The 23,856-nt window shown below is 38.8% G+C and overlaps 15 non-coding genes across 15 annotated transcripts; all 15 read right to left on the bottom strand.

Annotated features, from left to right (window-relative positions):
- Window positions 1-128: 128 nt before the first annotated feature.
- LOC127836725 (U2 spliceosomal RNA) lies at window positions 129-321 on the bottom strand. Its single transcript, XR_008028904.1, has one exon. It is a non-coding gene; the product is annotated as a U2 spliceosomal RNA (small nuclear RNA).
- Window positions 322-798: 477 nt separating this feature from the next.
- Window positions 799-917, bottom strand: LOC127836701 (5S ribosomal RNA). Its single transcript, XR_008028882.1, has one exon. It is a non-coding gene; the product is annotated as a 5S ribosomal RNA (ribosomal RNA).
- A 588-nt stretch (window positions 918-1,505) lies between these two features.
- Window positions 1,506-1,698, bottom strand: LOC127836724 (U2 spliceosomal RNA). Its single transcript, XR_008028903.1, has one exon. It is a non-coding gene; the product is annotated as a U2 spliceosomal RNA (small nuclear RNA).
- A 477-nt stretch (window positions 1,699-2,175) lies between these two features.
- On the bottom strand, window positions 2,176-2,294 carry LOC127836700 (5S ribosomal RNA). Its single transcript, XR_008028881.1, has one exon. It is a non-coding gene; the product is annotated as a 5S ribosomal RNA (ribosomal RNA).
- A 588-nt stretch (window positions 2,295-2,882) lies between these two features.
- LOC127836723 (U2 spliceosomal RNA) lies at window positions 2,883-3,075 on the bottom strand. Its single transcript, XR_008028902.1, has one exon. It is a non-coding gene; the product is annotated as a U2 spliceosomal RNA (small nuclear RNA).
- A 477-nt stretch (window positions 3,076-3,552) lies between these two features.
- Window positions 3,553-3,671, bottom strand: LOC127836744 (5S ribosomal RNA). Its single transcript, XR_008028921.1, has one exon. It is a non-coding gene; the product is annotated as a 5S ribosomal RNA (ribosomal RNA).
- Window positions 3,672-4,259: 588 nt separating this feature from the next.
- LOC127836721 (U2 spliceosomal RNA) lies at window positions 4,260-4,452 on the bottom strand. Its single transcript, XR_008028900.1, has one exon. It is a non-coding gene; the product is annotated as a U2 spliceosomal RNA (small nuclear RNA).
- A 477-nt stretch (window positions 4,453-4,929) lies between these two features.
- Window positions 4,930-5,048, bottom strand: LOC127836733 (5S ribosomal RNA). The gene has a single exon (XR_008028911.1). It is a non-coding gene; the product is annotated as a 5S ribosomal RNA (ribosomal RNA).
- Window positions 5,049-5,636: 588 nt separating this feature from the next.
- LOC127836720 (U2 spliceosomal RNA) lies at window positions 5,637-5,829 on the bottom strand. Its single transcript, XR_008028899.1, has one exon. It is a non-coding gene; the product is annotated as a U2 spliceosomal RNA (small nuclear RNA).
- A 477-nt stretch (window positions 5,830-6,306) lies between these two features.
- On the bottom strand, window positions 6,307-6,425 carry LOC127836722 (5S ribosomal RNA). Its single transcript, XR_008028901.1, has one exon. It is a non-coding gene; the product is annotated as a 5S ribosomal RNA (ribosomal RNA).
- Window positions 6,426-7,013: 588 nt separating this feature from the next.
- LOC127836719 (U2 spliceosomal RNA) lies at window positions 7,014-7,206 on the bottom strand. The gene has a single exon (XR_008028898.1). It is a non-coding gene; the product is annotated as a U2 spliceosomal RNA (small nuclear RNA).
- Window positions 7,207-7,683: 477 nt separating this feature from the next.
- LOC127836711 (5S ribosomal RNA) lies at window positions 7,684-7,802 on the bottom strand. The gene has a single exon (XR_008028891.1). It is a non-coding gene; the product is annotated as a 5S ribosomal RNA (ribosomal RNA).
- A 588-nt stretch (window positions 7,803-8,390) lies between these two features.
- On the bottom strand, window positions 8,391-8,583 carry LOC127836718 (U2 spliceosomal RNA). Its single transcript, XR_008028897.1, has one exon. It is a non-coding gene; the product is annotated as a U2 spliceosomal RNA (small nuclear RNA).
- Window positions 8,584-9,060: 477 nt separating this feature from the next.
- Window positions 9,061-9,179, bottom strand: LOC127836699 (5S ribosomal RNA). The gene has a single exon (XR_008028880.1). It is a non-coding gene; the product is annotated as a 5S ribosomal RNA (ribosomal RNA).
- Window positions 9,180-9,767: 588 nt separating this feature from the next.
- Window positions 9,768-9,960, bottom strand: LOC127836717 (U2 spliceosomal RNA). The gene has a single exon (XR_008028896.1). It is a non-coding gene; the product is annotated as a U2 spliceosomal RNA (small nuclear RNA).
- Window positions 9,961-23,856: the final 13,896 nt, after the last annotated feature.

The following is a 23,856-nucleotide window of genomic DNA, read 5'->3' as shown; positions in this document are numbered from 1 at the left end:
CCGCAAGCGGATTACCACGTGTCCGGAGGAGACCGCTGTTCCTGTCTGACTCAACGCTGGTCGGCTTGCTGTAGACACTCGGCATCGGGGCGCTGCCTGAAACGTTCAGTGGTTTATTATTGGTTTTGGTTAAGTGGGCCGATCCCGGAGGTACTGCAATACCGGGCCAACCCGTGACGAGAGCGGAGCAAGCCCCTGACATCTCATCTGTGTCCAAAAATCAGTTTAATATCGAAGTCCCCCAATGGGGGACGTATCAGATATTAAGCTGATAAGAACAGATACTACACTTTGATCTTAGCCAAAAGGCCGAGAAGCGATACCGTCGTCATTCCTGGAAAGCATTACGTACGAAACAACTACATTCGCCCCACGTTTAGCCACGCACACGCGAAATGTAAGGTGCGCGCCCGTCGTTCGTCACAATGGCGCGCGTTCGTAATTTGGAACGTTTTCTCGCACTCAGATTTCGCGTCCGCGCGTCAGAAACACCCCAGAACATAACTGCGCGTGTTTCGTACGTACTTCCGGTTTGAAACGTTTTCCGACGTCGACTTTCAGCCCATCGAATGGCTGTTGCGTGCGTTTAGTCCTGTCGCGCTATAGCAGAGTTACGTGGCGCGAAGCATTCAAATTATACTTTTTGCACGTCTTCTAGTGAGTGTGTCTTCTTCTGTCGCGATGCACTCTTGCTTCCACGAGTAAACTAGAAATAACAAAAGAAACATCATATAATCGCTCTATACCTGCGTATTCGGTGCGGAATACAGCACAAACGAAAAATAAAAGTGAAACAAAAGTCTACAGCACCCGGTATTCCCAGGCGGTCACCCATCCAAGTACTAACCGGGCTCGACGTTGCTTAACTTCGGTGATCGGACGAGAACCGGTGTTTTCAACGTGATATGGCCGTAGACACAAAGTAAGCGAAATTGTTGCATTATATACGGAGAGCAGCGCGCGTGTGTCTATTTTTAGATCTAGGCAAAACCACACAATAAAACCATTTGTTAAGTTAGTATTGAAAATAATGATCGAAGCCATCAGATTAACTCTAAAACCGTATAACATATTTGTAAGTATTATGCTATTTACAATATGTATAGAATAATAATAGTACATGTTATATAAATAATAGGCATCACTAGTGTACATAATAGCCATCGGCATTAGCTTTATACACGTATTTCTGTATTGCTTTGGTCACATTTTTACTGCCAAACATTTTCTGCAGAAACCGTTCACACAATACTCGACATTTTGTTACGTGATTTTCTTATGAACGAACACGATTTGAGTGCCTACCTGCTGCAACGGTCGGTCGGTCACACGAGCGAATCGGCGGTGCTCGTGCGTGTCTGTCTCATCGGCTGTCGTCCGCAAGCGGATTACCACGTGTCCGGAGGAGACCGCTGTTCCTGTCTGACTCAACGCTGGTCGGCTTGCTGTAGACACTCGGCATCGGGGCGCTGCCTGAAACGTTCAGTGGTTTATTATTGGTTTTGGTTAAGTGGGCCGATCCCGGAGGTACTGCAATACCGGGCCAACCCGTGACGAGAGCGGAGCAAGCCCCTGACATCTCATCTGTGTCCAAAAATCAGTTTAATATCGAAGTCCCCCAATGGGGGACGTATCAGATATTAAGCTGATAAGAACAGATACTACACTTTGATCTTAGCCAAAAGGCCGAGAAGCGATACCGTCGTCATTCCTGGAAAGCATTACGTACGAAACAACTACATTCGCCCCACGTTTAGCCACGCACACGCGAAATGTAAGGTGCGCGCCCGTCGTTCGTCACAATGGCGCGCGTTCGTAATTTGGAACGTTTTCTCGCACTCAGATTTCGCGTCCGCGCGTCAGAAACACCCCAGAACATAACTGCGCGTGTTTCGTACGTACTTCCGGTTTGAAACGTTTTCCGACGTCGACTTTCAGCCCATCGAATGGCTGTTGCGTGCGTTTAGTCCTGTCGCGCTATAGCAGAGTTACGTGGCGCGAAGCATTCAAATTATACTTTTTGCACGTCTTCTAGTGAGTGTGTCTTCTTCTGTCGCGATGCACTCTTGCTTCCACGAGTAAACTAGAAATAACAAAAGAAACATCATATAATCGCTCTATACCTGCGTATTCGGTGCGGAATACAGCACAAACGAAAAATAAAAGTGAAACAAAAGTCTACAGCACCCGGTATTCCCAGGCGGTCACCCATCCAAGTACTAACCGGGCTCGACGTTGCTTAACTTCGGTGATCGGACGAGAACCGGTGTTTTCAACGTGATATGGCCGTAGACACAAAGTAAGCGAAATTGTTGCATTATATACGGAGAGCAGCGCGCGTGTGTCTATTTTTAGATCTAGGCAAAACCACACAATAAAACCATTTGTTAAGTTAGTATTGAAAATAATGATCGAAGCCATCAGATTAACTCTAAAACCGTATAACATATTTGTAAGTATTATGCTATTTACAATATGTATAGAATAATAATAGTACATGTTATATAAATAATAGGCATCACTAGTGTACATAATAGCCATCGGCATTAGCTTTATACACGTATTTCTGTATTGCTTTGGTCACATTTTTACTGCCAAACATTTTCTGCAGAAACCGTTCACACAATACTCGACATTTTGTTACGTGATTTTCTTATGAACGAACACGATTTGAGTGCCTACCTGCTGCAACGGTCGGTCGGTCACACGAGCGAATCGGCGGTGCTCGTGCGTGTCTGTCTCATCGGCTGTCGTCCGCAAGCGGATTACCACGTGTCCGGAGGAGACCGCTGTTCCTGTCTGACTCAACGCTGGTCGGCTTGCTGTAGACACTCGGCATCGGGGCGCTGCCTGAAACGTTCAGTGGTTTATTATTGGTTTTGGTTAAGTGGGCCGATCCCGGAGGTACTGCAATACCGGGCCAACCCGTGACGAGAGCGGAGCAAGCCCCTGACATCTCATCTGTGTCCAAAAATCAGTTTAATATCGAAGTCCCCCAATGGGGGACGTATCAGATATTAAGCTGATAAGAACAGATACTACACTTTGATCTTAGCCAAAAGGCCGAGAAGCGATACCGTCGTCATTCCTGGAAAGCATTACGTACGAAACAACTACATTCGCCCCACGTTTAGCCACGCACACGCGAAATGTAAGGTGCGCGCCCGTCGTTCGTCACAATGGCGCGCGTTCGTAATTTGGAACGTTTTCTCGCACTCAGATTTCGCGTCCGCGCGTCAGAAACACCCCAGAACATAACTGCGCGTGTTTCGTACGTACTTCCGGTTTGAAACGTTTTCCGACGTCGACTTTCAGCCCATCGAATGGCTGTTGCGTGCGTTTAGTCCTGTCGCGCTATAGCAGAGTTACGTGGCGCGAAGCATTCAAATTATACTTTTTGCACGTCTTCTAGTGAGTGTGTCTTCTTCTGTCGCGATGCACTCTTGCTTCCACGAGTAAACTAGAAATAACAAAAGAAACATCATATAATCGCTCTATACCTGCGTATTCGGTGCGGAATACAGCACAAACGAAAAATAAAAGTGAAACAAAAGTCTACAGCACCCGGTATTCCCAGGCGGTCACCCATCCAAGTACTAACCGGGCTCGACGTTGCTTAACTTCGGTGATCGGACGAGAACCGGTGTTTTCAACGTGATATGGCCGTAGACACAAAGTAAGCGAAATTGTTGCATTATATACGGAGAGCAGCGCGCGTGTGTCTATTTTTAGATCTAGGCAAAACCACACAATAAAACCATTTGTTAAGTTAGTATTGAAAATAATGATCGAAGCCATCAGATTAACTCTAAAACCGTATAACATATTTGTAAGTATTATGCTATTTACAATATGTATAGAATAATAATAGTACATGTTATATAAATAATAGGCATCACTAGTGTACATAATAGCCATCGGCATTAGCTTTATACACGTATTTCTGTATTGCTTTGGTCACATTTTTACTGCCAAACATTTTCTGCAGAAACCGTTCACACAATACTCGACATTTTGTTACGTGATTTTCTTATGAACGAACACGATTTGAGTGCCTACCTGCTGCAACGGTCGGTCGGTCACACGAGCGAATCGGCGGTGCTCGTGCGTGTCTGTCTCATCGGCTGTCGTCCGCAAGCGGATTACCACGTGTCCGGAGGAGACCGCTGTTCCTGTCTGACTCAACGCTGGTCGGCTTGCTGTAGACACTCGGCATCGGGGCGCTGCCTGAAACGTTCAGTGGTTTATTATTGGTTTTGGTTAAGTGGGCCGATCCCGGAGGTACTGCAATACCGGGCCAACCCGTGACGAGAGCGGAGCAAGCCCCTGACATCTCATCTGTGTCCAAAAATCAGTTTAATATCGAAGTCCCCCAATGGGGGACGTATCAGATATTAAGCTGATAAGAACAGATACTACACTTTGATCTTAGCCAAAAGGCCGAGAAGCGATACCGTCGTCATTCCTGGAAAGCATTACGTACGAAACAACTACATTCGCCCCACGTTTAGCCACGCACACGCGAAATGTAAGGTGCGCGCCCGTCGTTCGTCACAATGGCGCGCGTTCGTAATTTGGAACGTTTTCTCGCACTCAGATTTCGCGTCCGCGCGTCAGAAACACCCCAGAACATAACTGCGCGTGTTTCGTACGTACTTCCGGTTTGAAACGTTTTCCGACGTCGACTTTCAGCCCATCGAATGGCTGTTGCGTGCGTTTAGTCCTGTCGCGCTATAGCAGAGTTACGTGGCGCGAAGCATTCAAATTATACTTTTTGCACGTCTTCTAGTGAGTGTGTCTTCTTCTGTCGCGATGCACTCTTGCTTCCACGAGTAAACTAGAAATAACAAAAGAAACATCATATAATCGCTCTATACCTGCGTATTCGGTGCGGAATACAGCACAAACGAAAAATAAAAGTGAAACAAAAGTCTACAGCACCCGGTATTCCCAGGCGGTCACCCATCCAAGTACTAACCGGGCTCGACGTTGCTTAACTTCGGTGATCGGACGAGAACCGGTGTTTTCAACGTGATATGGCCGTAGACACAAAGTAAGCGAAATTGTTGCATTATATACGGAGAGCAGCGCGCGTGTGTCTATTTTTAGATCTAGGCAAAACCACACAATAAAACCATTTGTTAAGTTAGTATTGAAAATAATGATCGAAGCCATCAGATTAACTCTAAAACCGTATAACATATTTGTAAGTATTATGCTATTTACAATATGTATAGAATAATAATAGTACATGTTATATAAATAATAGGCATCACTAGTGTACATAATAGCCATCGGCATTAGCTTTATACACGTATTTCTGTATTGCTTTGGTCACATTTTTACTGCCAAACATTTTCTGCAGAAACCGTTCACACAATACTCGACATTTTGTTACGTGATTTTCTTATGAACGAACACGATTTGAGTGCCTACCTGCTGCAACGGTCGGTCGGTCACACGAGCGAATCGGCGGTGCTCGTGCGTGTCTGTCTCATCGGCTGTCGTCCGCAAGCGGATTACCACGTGTCCGGAGGAGACCGCTGTTCCTGTCTGACTCAACGCTGGTCGGCTTGCTGTAGACACTCGGCATCGGGGCGCTGCCTGAAACGTTCAGTGGTTTATTATTGGTTTTGGTTAAGTGGGCCGATCCCGGAGGTACTGCAATACCGGGCCAACCCGTGACGAGAGCGGAGCAAGCCCCTGACATCTCATCTGTGTCCAAAAATCAGTTTAATATCGAAGTCCCCCAATGGGGGACGTATCAGATATTAAGCTGATAAGAACAGATACTACACTTTGATCTTAGCCAAAAGGCCGAGAAGCGATACCGTCGTCATTCCTGGAAAGCATTACGTACGAAACAACTACATTCGCCCCACGTTTAGCCACGCACACGCGAAATGTAAGGTGCGCGCCCGTCGTTCGTCACAATGGCGCGCGTTCGTAATTTGGAACGTTTTCTCGCACTCAGATTTCGCGTCCGCGCGTCAGAAACACCCCAGAACATAACTGCGCGTGTTTCGTACGTACTTCCGGTTTGAAACGTTTTCCGACGTCGACTTTCAGCCCATCGAATGGCTGTTGCGTGCGTTTAGTCCTGTCGCGCTATAGCAGAGTTACGTGGCGCGAAGCATTCAAATTATACTTTTTGCACGTCTTCTAGTGAGTGTGTCTTCTTCTGTCGCGATGCACTCTTGCTTCCACGAGTAAACTAGAAATAACAAAAGAAACATCATATAATCGCTCTATACCTGCGTATTCGGTGCGGAATACAGCACAAACGAAAAATAAAAGTGAAACAAAAGTCTACAGCACCCGGTATTCCCAGGCGGTCACCCATCCAAGTACTAACCGGGCTCGACGTTGCTTAACTTCGGTGATCGGACGAGAACCGGTGTTTTCAACGTGATATGGCCGTAGACACAAAGTAAGCGAAATTGTTGCATTATATACGGAGAGCAGCGCGCGTGTGTCTATTTTTAGATCTAGGCAAAACCACACAATAAAACCATTTGTTAAGTTAGTATTGAAAATAATGATCGAAGCCATCAGATTAACTCTAAAACCGTATAACATATTTGTAAGTATTATGCTATTTACAATATGTATAGAATAATAATAGTACATGTTATATAAATAATAGGCATCACTAGTGTACATAATAGCCATCGGCATTAGCTTTATACACGTATTTCTGTATTGCTTTGGTCACATTTTTACTGCCAAACATTTTCTGCAGAAACCGTTCACACAATACTCGACATTTTGTTACGTGATTTTCTTATGAACGAACACGATTTGAGTGCCTACCTGCTGCAACGGTCGGTCGGTCACACGAGCGAATCGGCGGTGCTCGTGCGTGTCTGTCTCATCGGCTGTCGTCCGCAAGCGGATTACCACGTGTCCGGAGGAGACCGCTGTTCCTGTCTGACTCAACGCTGGTCGGCTTGCTGTAGACACTCGGCATCGGGGCGCTGCCTGAAACGTTCAGTGGTTTATTATTGGTTTTGGTTAAGTGGGCCGATCCCGGAGGTACTGCAATACCGGGCCAACCCGTGACGAGAGCGGAGCAAGCCCCTGACATCTCATCTGTGTCCAAAAATCAGTTTAATATCGAAGTCCCCCAATGGGGGACGTATCAGATATTAAGCTGATAAGAACAGATACTACACTTTGATCTTAGCCAAAAGGCCGAGAAGCGATACCGTCGTCATTCCTGGAAAGCATTACGTACGAAACAACTACATTCGCCCCACGTTTAGCCACGCACACGCGAAATGTAAGGTGCGCGCCCGTCGTTCGTCACAATGGCGCGCGTTCGTAATTTGGAACGTTTTCTCGCACTCAGATTTCGCGTCCGCGCGTCAGAAACACCCCAGAACATAACTGCGCGTGTTTCGTACGTACTTCCGGTTTGAAACGTTTTCCGACGTCGACTTTCAGCCCATCGAATGGCTGTTGCGTGCGTTTAGTCCTGTCGCGCTATAGCAGAGTTACGTGGCGCGAAGCATTCAAATTATACTTTTTGCACGTCTTCTAGTGAGTGTGTCTTCTTCTGTCGCGATGCACTCTTGCTTCCACGAGTAAACTAGAAATAACAAAAGAAACATCATATAATCGCTCTATACCTGCGTATTCGGTGCGGAATACAGCACAAACGAAAAATAAAAGTGAAACAAAAGTCTACAGCACCCGGTATTCCCAGGCGGTCACCCATCCAAGTACTAACCGGGCTCGACGTTGCTTAACTTCGGTGATCGGACGAGAACCGGTGTTTTCAACGTGATATGGCCGTAGACACAAAGTAAGCGAAATTGTTGCATTATATACGGAGAGCAGCGCGCGTGTGTCTATTTTTAGATCTAGGCAAAACCACACAATAAAACCATTTGTTAAGTTAGTATTGAAAATAATGATCGAAGCCATCAGATTAACTCTAAAACCGTATAACATATTTGTAAGTATTATGCTATTTACAATATGTATAGAATAATAATAGTACATGTTATATAAATAATAGGCATCACTAGTGTACATAATAGCCATCGGCATTAGCTTTATACACGTATTTCTGTATTGCTTTGGTCACATTTTTACTGCCAAACATTTTCTGCAGAAACCGTTCACACAATACTCGACATTTTGTTACGTGATTTTCTTATGAACGAACACGATTTGAGTGCCTACCTGCTGCAACGGTCGGTCGGTCACACGAGCGAATCGGCGGTGCTCGTGCGTGTCTGTCTCATCGGCTGTCGTCCGCAAGCGGATTACCACGTGTCCGGAGGAGACCGCTGTTCCTGTCTGACTCAACGCTGGTCGGCTTGCTGTAGACACTCGGCATCGGGGCGCTGCCTGAAACGTTCAGTGGTTTATTATTGGTTTTGGTTAAGTGGGCCGATCCCGGAGGTACTGCAATACCGGGCCAACCCGTGACGAGAGCGGAGCAAGCCCCTGACATCTCATCTGTGTCCAAAAATCAGTTTAATATCGAAGTCCCCCAATGGGGGACGTATCAGATATTAAGCTGATAAGAACAGATACTACACTTTGATCTTAGCCAAAAGGCCGAGAAGCGATACCGTCGTCATTCCTGGAAAGCATTACGTACGAAACAACTACATTCGCCCCACGTTTAGCCACGCACACGCGAAATGTAAGGTGCGCGCCCGTCGTTCGTCACAATGGCGCGCGTTCGTAATTTGGAACGTTTTCTCGCACTCAGATTTCGCGTCCGCGCGTCAGAAACACCCCAGAACATAACTGCGCGTGTTTCGTACGTACTTCCGGTTTGAAACGTTTTCCGACGTCGACTTTCAGCCCATCGAATGGCTGTTGCGTGCGTTTAGTCCTGTCGCGCTATAGCAGAGTTACGTGGCGCGAAGCATTCAAATTATACTTTTTGCACGTCTTCTAGTGAGTGTGTCTTCTTCTGTCGCGATGCACTCTTGCTTCCACGAGTAAACTAGAAATAACAAAAGAAACATCATATAATCGCTCTATACCTGCGTATTCGGTGCGGAATACAGCACAAACGAAAAATAAAAGTGAAACAAAAGTCTACAGCACCCGGTATTCCCAGGCGGTCACCCATCCAAGTACTAACCGGGCTCGACGTTGCTTAACTTCGGTGATCGGACGAGAACCGGTGTTTTCAACGTGATATGGCCGTAGACACAAAGTAAGCGAAATTGTTGCATTATATACGGAGAGCAGCGCGCGTGTGTCTATTTTTAGATCTAGGCAAAACCACACAATAAAACCATTTGTTAAGTTAGTATTGAAAATAATGATCGAAGCCATCAGATTAACTCTAAAACCGTATAACATATTTGTAAGTATTATGCTATTTACAATATGTATAGAATAATAATAGTACATGTTATATAAATAATAGGCATCACTAGTGTACATAATAGCCATCGGCATTAGCTTTATACACGTATTTCTGTATTGCTTTGGTCACATTTTTACTGCCAAACATTTTCTGCAGAAACCGTTCACACAATACTCGACATTTTGTTACGTGATTTTCTTATGAACGAACACGATTTGAGTGCCTACCTGCTGCAACGGTCGGTCGGTCACACGAGCGAATCGGCGGTGCTCGTGCGTGTCTGTCTCATCGGCTGTCGTCCGCAAGCGGATTACCACGTGTCCGGAGGAGACCGCTGTTCCTGTCTGACTCAACGCTGGTCGGCTTGCTGTAGACACTCGGCATCGGGGCGCTGCCTGAAACGTTCAGTGGTTTATTATTGGTTTTGGTTAAGTGGGCCGATCCCGGAGGTACTGCAATACCGGGCCAACCCGTGACGAGAGCGGAGCAAGCCCCTGACATCTCATCTGTGTCCAAAAATCAGTTTAATATCGAAGTCCCCCAATGGGGGACGTATCAGATATTAAGCTGATAAGAACAGATACTACACTTTGATCTTAGCCAAAAGGCCGAGAAGCGATACCGTCGTCATTCCTGGAAAGCATTACGTACGAAACAACTACATTCGCCCCACGTTTAGCCACGCACACGCGTTTCTCATGAGAAACCTGGTTTCTTGGGATTTCATAAACCTAGTTTCTCATGAGAAACCTAGTTTCTTGGGATTATGCGTCGAACCGCTTGCCATATCGGTTCACGATTTACAAAAATTATTGCGTGTGTTTCATTTATACTCTTGCCAGCAGCCCTTTGTTGTTGTCAACGTTTTGATTTGATTATTAGTATTGTATAGCCTAAAATGGACCATACGCGCATGTGCAGGAAATCGGGATACGTCGACATCTCCGGAATATACTTCGACATCTCCGGAATATTACTTATTTTGGAATACTATCCACATACCGGAGATAGTCGATGTGTAACGAACGATTGCCAGAGAGGATAACAAACAGATTTAACAACAACAATTGAGATGCCCTCTGCAGTACAATGTACAGTGTAAATAGATGTTTTTACGTATTCTGAAGAGTTGTCAACTTACTTGGTTGCTTCCTCGACGTATCGATTATCTGATCTTCCACATTTGTATTTTTTGTTTATTATGTTGTGTGGATCGCAAGCTTCTTCTTTGATATTATTAATGTCACTGAGCGGAGATGTTAACTTCTACTCTCATTTTGGCAACACAAATAATACAATATAATTTCTACAAGAATTGATAAAAGAGTTTCGATTACGATGCCGGAAAAGCGTGACATAGCAATGCTACGTACATCACTCCATGTTTAGCTGGTCTTACCTTTCTCAAAATGTTTTATATTATTAAAATGATGTACATGTTTATTACATGCCACAGTCATCATTATTTAAAGTGATATTATGGGCATTTTACACTGTTGAATTGAGCTGAAAAGGATTGACAGGTCAAAAGAAATAGTTAAAATGTGGTTACTGACCAATTATCTGCAACTCATTTTGCTACCAGTTGTTTATAAAAAAACATTTTATATTCGATATTCTTACGTGACTCACCCAGTCCTGTAAGCCAAAATGATCCGTAAAACAAAATTGTGTCTTTGTGTTGTATGAACGAATCTGCACTAAAACTAAATTTAGGTTCACATCGTACATGCATGATCAATTGTCAAACGAAAGTACGGTTGATATTCATATGCATTATTTTTCTCTTTACGGGATATTGTTTTAGTATGTTGATGCTGCATTAACAAATAAAAGTGTATATGAAGTGAAAACACCAAAAATAAACAACGGTTGCGATAGACACCTACAAACTGTTAGATGCCCATAATATCACTTTAAGTAAAGTTGGTCTGGGCGTACATGTTGTAATTATCATTACTTATTAACTAAAATAATCATCATAATTACGATAGTGACTTAGATTTCTTCTTGTAAGGTTGTATAAATTGTTAGTGGTCGGTTTATATGATATAATTGAGAATACCACGCCGGGTATGCGAATACTTTGATAACAAATGGCACTTCGATAACAGAAAACAACAAAAGCCACGCGTGAGAGGAAACTTTTTCAACCTTTTTGCATTTATGTTCTGTTCATTTGGTTTTCAGACACGGGACATTGTTTCGACGATTAATGGTATAGCACTTCGTATTGCGAAGAAAGAAATTCTCAGAACAAAACGGTAGATTATGTTAAAAAAACACGATATAATTTAATCGATAATCAGCATGAATTGGATGATCAATACATATTTCAACAAAATTAAAATACTTGCAAATAAACCAAGAACGTGATTACTTTTCGAAATAAAAGATCAATATATTCATAAATGTTACAACATGAACATTTTAGAATACTAACGTATTTGAGAAAATTCTAATGTTCATAGAGTCGAAGGCCAAGTTTTCATGAACACTTCTTTAACCGATCATCTCAATGGCAATGGCTATTCCCGATTAGTCGAAACTTTTTGCCTGATGTAACACACTCTATTTAGTGAAACAGCAATGCAGAATTCGCTGCGGAATACTGATATAGTCAGCAGGCAAGCCATACAAATGTATGTTCTGAAGTAAATTTAAAACGAATTACCGAAACATTTTCTTATCCCTCTGGAATATGATTTTGATTTTGTATAAATTTGAAAGATAAATATAAAACCAATTCGATATGTCTGATGAGTACAGTTTATATGACCATATATTTTCCAGTTTTCGAGTCACCCAACCGCCGGATCTTCGTATAGTACACGAGCTTTAATAATTTTAACTTACGTTCTTTGTAGTGAAACGGTTGATATAAAGGATGTATAAGTATGTCATAATAAAGTTTCTTAGGCCATTTACTTATATATTAGATTGTATGTCATGAAACATCACTCTGCTAAAACTGCTACTTAGAGATAAATATCAGCAGCGATGCAGGAAATTCTTTTAGTATAGTTTAAACCTTAAACTTTTAGCTCGATTGCATCGCAAGCCTAACGCTTATATAAACTCTCTCTGAAGTCCGTTTCCTGGGCCTAGAACCTGTTCTTTGTGTCTTTGAAGGAGCTCTAAAGAACGCTCCCATCGTGGGGATCGAACCCGAACCCGTGACCTCCCGGTCGCTAGGCGCACCATATCCATTACACCACGGCGACATTCTTTTAATTCAACCAATAAAGTGATTTAGGTTCTGGTGAATCGCACTTCGAGCTGACGTTATCATTGCGTAAAAGTAAGTGCTCATTATAAGCAGAGCTTAAGATAAAGGGAGTTTTCAATTCTCTTCTTAATTTTGTGGCTACGCATTAGTATCGGCTTGATGATACGATTCTAATGAGCACCAACGACATATGATTTTATAAAGAACAAATGTGTATTTGCCTCTAAAACACCCATTCGCTCCTGTTATTTAGAGCCCTGCTATAAGTAAATTTAAACACGATCGTGTGGATCCACATGATCCGTTGCATTTTCATCTATCTGAATCTCAAGTTACCACTAAACAACAAGTTCATTATGTAGAAAAGTATTTCCGGTCGTCACTTGAAATATATTTCTTCAGAAATAAGCATTGTAATCTTATTTAAAAATTTCAATTATTATATTAAAAGTATTTATGAATAGTATTGTAATTTTTGAAAACGAACAACGCCATTGGTTATATTTCACGTGTGTTTGTAATTTAGTTACGTATAGATTCCCAATGCATCGCGCTTGACTATGCACATTGATTCGCACTTCACATTTTTTTTGTAAGAATAGCCATAATATCCATAAATGCATTTCAGGTAGAAGATAAAACTCGGTCATCAGACTGCACAATTTGCTGAAAGTCTCTGTTATCCGAAGCGTCCTTTATCGGAAAATCAAAGTGTCTGCAACTTCATGAATACTACCTATTAAAACATGCTATATATTTTATTATATTTCATTGAATACTATAAACAAAAATCAGTATTTGAAGAAGAGTGATTACTCTACATGCAGGAATATCAAACAATTTCTTCCAATATTTCTAGGTATTATTATTTTGTTGAAATGTTTACAGTGTAACCAGTTCATGCTGTTTTCCGACCGAATTTTCTATTTTTTTTTATGAAAGAATCCACAATTCTCTCGTGATTTTTAGTTGTTCGCTTGCGAACAATTAATGTTAGTACCAAAAATTTCAAGTCAGTTCGCTCTTAACTACGATAAACCTAATAACTGCTGCATCTGCCGCATACGCGCGAGAAATGGTTGTATAATTTATGCAAGAGATTTGAGTTCCTCAACTATATTCCTTCACAAATGGAAACATAATGTAAATATCGTGTTAAATGGAATATGTTTGAACGGAGCGTATATAGAAAAAATCAATACACAATGTTTGTATTATACGTGTCGCGGAAGAGAATTGTTTAGAAATTATTAAAATAGTCCACTATCTGCTGGGTTTTAATGACGTAGTATTTTTGCTCAGCACGGATCATTCAAAATCTGAGGCTATTAATAGATGCGGGAAAATAAAACTTCTGATAAACACGTATAGTGGGATGTTGCGTAGCCTCGTTCATAGTGCATGCTACTACAGCTGGGTTAAATTTGATATGTCTGTGAAACGTTTTATTGTACTCAACTACGGAATCCGGATATTGCCATCTATAATCTCGCCCTTCTTTCATCAAGGGCGACACCCGACACACGAAGCGATACACGATATTTTGCGCGAAACTCGAAGCGACACGATATTTTGCGCGATACACGAAGCGACGCGCGATAGTGTGCCACGAAATATCAATCTTGGGTAGATAGCCCAAAAGGGTAGGTAGCCCAAAAGGCGATATATTGTGGTAAATATCGTGTCTTGCGTTCAAAGGGCGACACACGAAACACGAAGCGACACACGATATCTTGAGCGACACACGAAGCGATACACGATATTTTATTAATCAGATATCGCCCATATTATCCGAATCTCGTGTATCGCGGTCTAATTTCAGACCGCAACATACGACGGACGAAGCGATACTCTATATTTTGCGCGATACACGATGCGACACGCGATATTTGTACTGTTCAAATATCGCTGTTATAATATCGCCTGTCGACTCTCGCGTTTTTTTAAAGGTGTTACAGTAATTTTTAACCATTTATTTTCAATATGGTTGATGCACATGCTTTATGACGTAAAATACGTAAACATATCCCTTTTTTTTCCTCCCTGATTTTTTTATTTTTAGAGTCGATGGATTCCGTACTCAACAGATTGCTTCGATCTTTTGTATTCACGGGTGCTAACAACGCAATAGTATAATAGGATAAGTTTGTGTATATTCACATTTCTCAGTTTATAAATCGTTGAACATGAGTTTACCAATTACCACAGGTATACTATAGACAACAACAAAAATGCTTTATAATCGCTAAACCGAATAAAAAAAACAACTAAATATAAAAAGAAATATCTTTTAAAAAGGTAGTCGGCGTAAATGCTGACTTTGAAATAAAGTTTGCAATTAACGTTTCTAAATAATTAAATTGAAAACAAAAGTTTTACTACTGTGTTTTTCACTTGCTAGTCGTATATTCACCGCATGAAATGTGTAAAAAAATCATAGGTGTCCTCACATGCCTTATTATGAGTGTATTTCATCACCATCAACATATGGGTCTTATGCGTTTCGGCCAGCGTATCTTAAGCCCAACCTGTTCATTTGCGCAGTCTGGTCAGAGGCGATGCTTTTCGCTATAAAATCACTCAACGTGTTATGGTATCATTATGTGTCTCCTGACCAGACTGAAAGATGCGCAGGCTGAGTGGGCTATATATATAATGGGCGCATATGGAATAATACCCTTTTTCGCATGTCGAGGGTCATTAAAAATTTAATTGCGAATTGTAAATGGCACAATTTAGCACAATGCTTTTCAATACAAAATTGAATACAAAATAGCAAACTTGTATACAGGGCGTTCACGAACGATTTCCAGACGTGCTGACCGAGTACGACAAACTTTTGTGAATAGATAATTAAACGATTTTCCACTTATCGTGAAACCATACTTTTTCGGTAATGTTTGTTTCTCATCTTAAAAGCAAAACTGTGTTTATCGATAGTCAATTATATATTCCCCGAACGATTTAGTGAACGAAAACTGACACTGAAATTCTGCGAGGTGTATTTTTACGCGTAATTTGTTTCGTTTGAACATACAGAGAGTAGTCCGGAGTACCTTACATTGAACAGTGCTACATCATTTGCGCTGAGCACAAACATATGGAAGGGAAATACCGCCAATATTATTTATCACCAGAAATGTTGCACGTGTTGAGTATTCAGCTGATATGTCCCATGTTGCAATTATAGATTATAGATACATGTCAAATAATATCCGTTCAAATAAACTAGGTTTGATATTTTATGTTTCAATTTTCAACAATGTTAATTGTTAAGGCGGAGATATCTCAATTCTTCATACATTTACTTGTATCTTTAAATCGCATACACAACAAACACAACTTTTCACAACTCACGCTTCTTAACAAAGGTGAATTGATCAACGCGTATCTTTACATCCTGCAATGTAACAAGTTTACATTTGTACATTTGTAAAGTCTGTAATCTATACGCGGTTGAAGCGACAAAATTATTTTTCGTCTTAGCCAGGAACCAATCCTACACGCAAACGGGCCGGGAACCATTGTGACATGACGTCACACAAAATTTTATTCACGGATAAAATGTCTGGGTAACAAACTGTTGACTACCGGTTAAATGTAAACATTGATTCTTGTGGTGCAAAAACGAAAATAGTCAACTTCGTATAAAGTATGTATCAACAAGGGACAAAATTGTCACAAAACCAGGTTTTCAATAAAAAAGGTCTGATAAAGGGAGACAACTACAACTAAAATTGTGCATTGCTACTGATTGTTCATCACAGTTTCAAAATCAATCTATTTTTAGTCGTGGCGACATTGCCCGACATTGCCCTTGGAGATATCTATGCAATTCTTTCGCGCGACTCACCATCCAATGATAATGAACAAATGTGCCAACTGATTTTAAAATCTGACAATGAATGACATAGTTATGGCCCGGACAAGCTCATTTATGGCCATTTTTTACCTTTGCATTCAAAGTGTGACCTTGACTTTGGAGATATCGACGTAATTCGTTCGCGCGACACACCGTCCAATGATGTTGAACTAATCTGCCAAATGATTTTAAAATCTGACAATGAACGCCATAGTTATGGCCCGGACAAGCTTGTTCCACCCGCCCGCCCGCCAGCCAACCAGCCAGCCAGCGAGACAGCCAGCCAGCCAGCCAGCCCTCCAGCCCGCCCGCATTCGCCAATCTAATAACCAGTTTTTTCCTTCGGAAAACCTGGTTAAAAATGTTTTTGTATCATAAACTGTGGGATATTTTACCGAAATTATATTAAATTCAGAGTATTTGCATTGTCTTAATATTGGGTTTCAGCTGATTTTGATTTAATTAATGGGATGGGTGAAATAACACATTTTCATGCAGAAGATTTCATTATTTTTTTTATAATTTCAGGACAACAATTGACACATAAATTTTATGTTTCAGTTTCCATTTTGATATCCTTCAAATATGCCTAACTGTCATGGCAGATTAGCATGATGATGATGGTCCTGTTCACCAAGAGTTTATGTGGGCATGAAAGTGATAAATGTCCAAGGTAAGTATATACTAAAATAACATCCAGCAATTAATCTGAACAAATTATTATAAGTTTCTAGAACATATGTTTTAGTCTGTACTGATAATATATCAAATGGACCAACTTTTACATGATGGAATACTGAATTAATTGTGTATTGTTCAAACTTATTTACTTTATACTGAAAATATTAGGGTTGAAGTTTTATCTATTATCTTTTTTACAAACATGTTTTGTTAAAATATGAGATTTTCTTCCTTTTCACTTGTCTTTTTTTAATATTTTGATCAATTATCTTATTGTATATTTGAAATGTGCAAATGGTGTCAAAAATCAAAAGTTTTGTACAGGGAATTTCCATCATAAAATTATATTCTTAGTGTGATAGGTATTCGATATTAAAACTGTCTCTCTTAAATATCAGTTTCGGTGTGAATACTTTTAAAATACCAGAAATTAATAACACTGAGAACCACATTATCCTACTCATGAAATATTTTATATTTAGCTTCAAATACAAAAAACAAATACCTACGTTCAACTGTTTTATAAACTATTTAAAATTAAAGATCCAAATTGAAAAAGAAGTAGCCCTCAACAACGATAAACTTCATATTTTTGAACAAAAATGGAAACGCATAAACTTTCATAACCCAGTCCAGTTGTCTTCTACCTAACTCTCCGGTAATCATCTATATGATTGATTATTACATTTAAAAATAACAGCATACACCACAGGCAACCAAAGAAAAAAAAACAGTTTATCCTAGCATATCATGTATAATATGTGTTTGACATTATTACTGTTGTAATATACCACTTTTGCTCTTGCTTCTGCACATATTTACATTGTATGTTTTATATTGAATAAAAAAAAAAGGTATTCGATATTCCAACACTTTCCATTTAATATGATGGTGATTGCAAATTGTCTTTATATCCAGTTCTCATTAACATTTTCATCATACTTTCTATGCTTTCAGAACGTCAAACAATTGCCATGCTGTTGCTATTTTGACTCAGTTATCTCTATAAAATAAATAGGATGATAAAAAATTGCACACACATCTCGACCCGTGCGTAAAGACACATTCTTTATAAATTTAAATGGCTTGTGTTCATTTCAAACTTGCGATTAATTTTGAAAAATGAGTTGCGTCTTAAATTATGCAATAGGGAGCAACTTCGGTGCCTTCAGCGCTTTGATTACCTCCTCAATAAAAAAGGATACGCCATTTACAAACTGTCTAAAAACTAATCTTTAGTTTATAACTTGAAACAAAAATTAGGAAATTACCTCTCACGCGTGGCTTTTGTTTTTCTCTGTTATCGATGTGCCATCGATTATCAAAGTATCCACATTAACAGCGTGTATACAGTATCCTCTAAGAGACACATGGTAACTGGATATACTACTGTTTTACTTTTTCAGACAATTTGCCCTAACTGCCCAATCATTACGAGCAGTATGTGTTTGTACCGTGGTGTGTAGTAATTAAATCGGCTTATGCAGCATTGTGCGTGTATTTACCACGACAAACACAACCCCACCATTGTTTAACCAGCCGTTGATTGGCACGTACATGTGTATCTTCTGGTGAATACCAAATGAAAATATTGCTGTGTCGTCATATTGTTAACTGTTTGGAAAATTCTAAAAAGCGTCATTTTTTCAAAAATATTTTATATTATATTATATTCAAACAAGCACAATAACATCTCTGAATAAGGAAAAATGTTTAAGATGTATGTTTGTTTATCGATAATCGTCAAACGAAATTAAAAAATCTACAAAGCGTGTGTAACACATTCCATCAGTTATTTAGAAAAACAAACGTGTATTACCGGTACCTATAAAGGGTTTTAACTCCGTTGCTGGGTCGAAGCATGTGTGGTGTAGTGGTAGCGAATCAGTGTTTTTGCTTCATTAATTCCCCAGTTGGATATCAAGGACAGGCATATTTTTATTTGATCTTTTTCTTAGTTATTAGGATCATTAAAATTATTCCATTGGCAAATAGTTCAGATTTGTAAGTTAATTAATGATTTTTTGTTCTGTTAACGAAAACAAAATCTGTTTGGACTGATTGCCGTCCATTGTTATGCGTGTTTTCATAATATTGGTGTGAAGTGTTCATAGCGAACATCACGTGCAAGTCGGGCATCAGGATAGTTTTCGGGTAATATTTATTACATAACACGGGGACTTCGTGTTCAGTTGTTTACACGATCATTTAAATGCTTGTATGACCTTCGTAAACTAGATAATTAAGTTTACATCTTATAAAATGAATAAACTGATAATGTACTATCATATCTATCAGAGGGAGTTATCACGTGAAATTAATATTTGTTCTATATCTCGACTTTACTCGCTGCGATTTTTTAGCGGGTTACAAAATTACAGCTCCCGCGAAGAAAATTCGCAGCGAGTAAAGTGGATGTATAGAGCGAATATTAATACAAAATAAACGCTTAACAATTTCTTGCTGATATGGCTGAAAAGTGAGCGGCATTTAAACAATCAATGCAAGTAACATGGTGCAGGATCACGGACTTTTTGAGTTTCCACCTTTTAACTTTGATGGATTTAAATACGACGGTTATTCGTGGTTTATTCATGATTCGTAGCGAATGGACATTTTAACAAATGCACTTATAACAAGACATTTTAATGCAGCGAGCCAGCCTGCATGTTTGCATCACATCCGAATGCTTGTGCCACTGCCACCATTATTTTATTGGTTTTGTCCGTATGTGCATTTATATATCAAAATAGCCCGCGGATATCAATGTGCGCCGCATTTACGCGCCATTATGTTCTGTATAATTGACACGGAGTCAGTTATGGTCGCGCAAAGACAGAAGCATATTTTCGAGTACACTATTATGTCACAGTGGGTGTTACCTGTTATATTGCCGATTATATGAGTATTCAGCCTAGAGCCAGAATAGATCATCGCGGGCTTTTAAAGAATCGCATTAAAATTGCATACATCTGTTTGAAATTTTACATTTATGCATTTCCTTACAATCTCAGAAAAAGTTAAATACTAAATAGCGTCTTTACTACTTGTTTACCTTTACAAGTGTATTTATTTATTGGATAAGACGCAATTATAGTAAAATCTTGACTTTTTTACACATGCATTTGTGTTTTTTTAAACAACATGTCTGTGTAAAAATAATGAGAAATTGTTTAAGCTGTTGCTATTTAATAAATCAATAATTTATTCAGTATCTTATATTACCATATGCATTTACAAATATATTTCAAAAACACATAAAGACATTGGGAAATATGCGCCACGGATTTAAAGGGATTAAAGACACGTACATAATTTGTTTATATATGAACAATGTAGTATATTAAATATAATCTGAAAAACGGGATTTCTGTAATAAACACGATATCTATTGATTTTCACTGCATGTTTATTTCACACATTATTTACCCACTCTATATAGATCAAGCAGCATAAATTGTTTTATCAACTACTTGGTGTAACGTAACCTCTACTGTTTACCTGGTACTTATTTAAGTGCGAACAGTCATTTTTAGCTCGGCGTTTTCGGATAAAACCCGAGGTATTGTCATAGCAAGCTCGTCGTCCGCCGTCCGCCGTCCGACGTCCGACGTCCGCCGTCCGCCGTAGGCGTCGTGCTAAAACCTTAAAATTGGCTCTAAAATCAAAGTGCTTCCACCTACAACTTTGAAATTTCATATGTAGATGCACCTTGATGAGTTCTACACGCCACATCCATTTTTGGGTCACTAGGTCAAAGGTCAAGGTCACTGTGACCTCTAATATAAAACTTTAACATAGGCTCTAAAATCAAAGTGCTTCCATCTACAACTTTGAAACTTCATACGTAGATGCACCTTGATGAGTTCTACACGCCACACCCATTTTTGGGTCACTAGGTCAAAGGTCAAGGTCATTGTGACCTCTAAAAAAAATTCTGACAAGCACCCGTAGCCGAGCGTGGCACCCGTAATGCGGTACTCTTGTTATTTAATATTGTATTTTTCTCGTCTACACATATAACACGGCCTCTGACGATGGTCTCAACCATAGGCATAGTGACGGACATTTTATGTCACCTTATATCATCGTAAAACGTACATTACACCGCTAAATCCTTGTGACATCTATGCAAACAACAGCATGGTTTTAGAGGCTGACATTATATCATGATGATAATGTTAATTATAATCGCTTTTCGTACATGTATTGATATTTTTATATGCACTTTTTACGACGGATGTTGCGATCGCTTTGCACATGCGCACTTCTAATGAAATAATTAATGTAGGTAAATCATACTGGAAAATAAATAATTCTATATTAGAAGATGAAGATTTTTTATCAGCTTTTGAATTTCATTTTAAATTTTAAAAAAGCTCAACTTTCATTACAAATGTCGGATGATTTAACACAAAAACAAAAACACTTTTCTCTATTGATTATAGAAAATAATTAAAAAAATCATATAAAGAAATTAAAGATTTAGTTAAAGAATATCCATCATGCTCAGATCCATTTAAGAAATTAGATATGAAAAACAATTTAAACAACTTACATACTTATATATTTAAAGGGGCTTATATAAGAATGAAAATAAATGTCATGGATAGTAACGAAAATTCAAATACTTATTTTTATTATAAAGAATTTCAAAATTGGAATGAGAAAATTATAACTCATATCATTGACAATAATGTTGAAAAATCTACTAATGAAAGTGTATATACTTTTAAATCCTTTTATCAAAATCTATATACTGAAGAACCTATTGATACATCTTTAAATGAAAAGTTTTTTGATTATTTACCTAAAGTATCTAATAATGATAATCAACATCTTTCCAAACTTTTATCTTTAGATGAAATACATGTAGCACTTAAAAAATGGATCACACCAAATCTCCTGGTAGTGATGGCTTAATTTCTTTAATTTATGTCAAGTTTTTTTGAATTAATTTGGTCCAATTTTTCTATATTTCTTATATAATATATGTTTAGCATTAGACAACATGTCTGATTCCCAAAAATATATATTATAACACTTCTTTGTAAAGATAAAAATGAAACAAACATCAGTTAAAAATTATCGACCAATTTCTTTATTAATCATAGATTGGAGAATGTTGTCAAAGTCTTGGCCAACAGATTAGATAAAGATTTGGCCTCTAAAGTTGGAGTTTCTCAAACTTGTTCTATTCATGGGAGATTAATTTTTGATAACATTTATCTAATTAGGAATATTATTGGTTATCCCGAGCAGAAAAAATTGACAGCTTGTTTCATCTGCTTAGACCAGGAAAAGCCATTTGACCGAGTCTCATGGCCTTTCCTATATAGTCCTGTACATGCATTTGGTTTTCATGATAGTTTTATAAATTGGATTAAAGTCTTATATGAATACATAAGGTCATCAGTCATTGTAAATGGACATATTTCTCAGCCATTTGCATTGACAAGATTAGTTCGTATTAATGGTATTAAAACTCCAAGTGGAAAGTTGCATATAAAGATGTCCTTATATGCTGATGACAATACCACTTGTCAATCAGATGATAGGTCAACGTTCTTCTTTTTTAAACATGTATCAGACTTTGAAAAGGTTTCAGGGTCCAAAATTAATTATAAGAAAAGCTGTGGAATGTTTTTGGGGAAATGGAAATCAAGGTCTGATCAACCCTTTTGCATTTCCTGGGTTAAACCTCGCAAATTATTGGGGTATAAATTTGGAAATGACATTAACTGGTGATGATATATTTCATGATTTACTTATTAATTTTGAAAAAAAAAATTGAATTTATGGAAAACTCCAAGCAAGTCAATTAACGGTACGAGTTCAATTTAAAGCACTTTTGCATTTTCAACAAATCTGTATTTTATACAGGCTCAAACTGTGCCTTCACATTATGTTACTTTATTACAAAGGTTATGATTAAATTTTATTTGGGGTAGACAATTTGAACCTATTGCTAGAGTACTTTATAATTGCCATACTTGAAAGGAGGCCTTATTGTTCCAAATATTCATTTGAAAATTAATTCCTTCTAAGTCACATTGTAAACATTATTAAAAATTACCCTGCTCGATGGGTTTAGTTTTCAATTTACTGGATTGGTCTCCAGTTGGGAAAATTTAACCCATTATTATGTAACAATAATATACCCCATCGTGATTTTATTCCACCTTTTTATGATAAATGTTTGACAGCTTTTATTGATTTTGTAGAGAAGTGTAAATCTCAAGTTCAATCATCTTGGACCGTTAAATGATTTATAATTATTTCATAGAATCTATGAATCATGTCCCAAAATGTGTAATTCTTTCAAAAACTTGTTTTCTCACGCTATTGATCCGGAATGTAGGAATACTTGTTTTCCACTTGTACACAATGTATTTTTTACAAATCAGTTCTTATTCTAAAAAATATGGTTAAATCCAGTATATGTACTTTTTGTTCTTAACCTGAAACAATTGATTACGTATTTGTTAAGTGTTTTATTTTACACCCATTAATAAAGTAGTATTTTAAATGCATGTTCTTACGGCAGACAACTATAAATTATCTTTGAAACAATTTCAATTTCTAAATGTTGATTACTCATATGGTCCGGAATTTAATGATGTAGTTTAAGTGTTGTTATCTGAATAAAGACATATCATTTGGAAATGTAGAAATCAAGTGAAATTTGACAAAAAAATGTTTCTCCTTTTTATCTCATTTATTAACTTATAAACAGACTAAAAT

This window comes from Dreissena polymorpha, chromosome 6 (assembly GCF_020536995.1).
Source record: "Dreissena polymorpha isolate Duluth1 chromosome 6, UMN_Dpol_1.0, whole genome shotgun sequence".
NCBI classification, from domain to species: domain Eukaryota; kingdom Metazoa; phylum Mollusca; class Bivalvia; order Myida; family Dreissenidae; genus Dreissena; species Dreissena polymorpha.
This window is presented reverse-complemented; position numbering and strand designations above follow the sequence as displayed.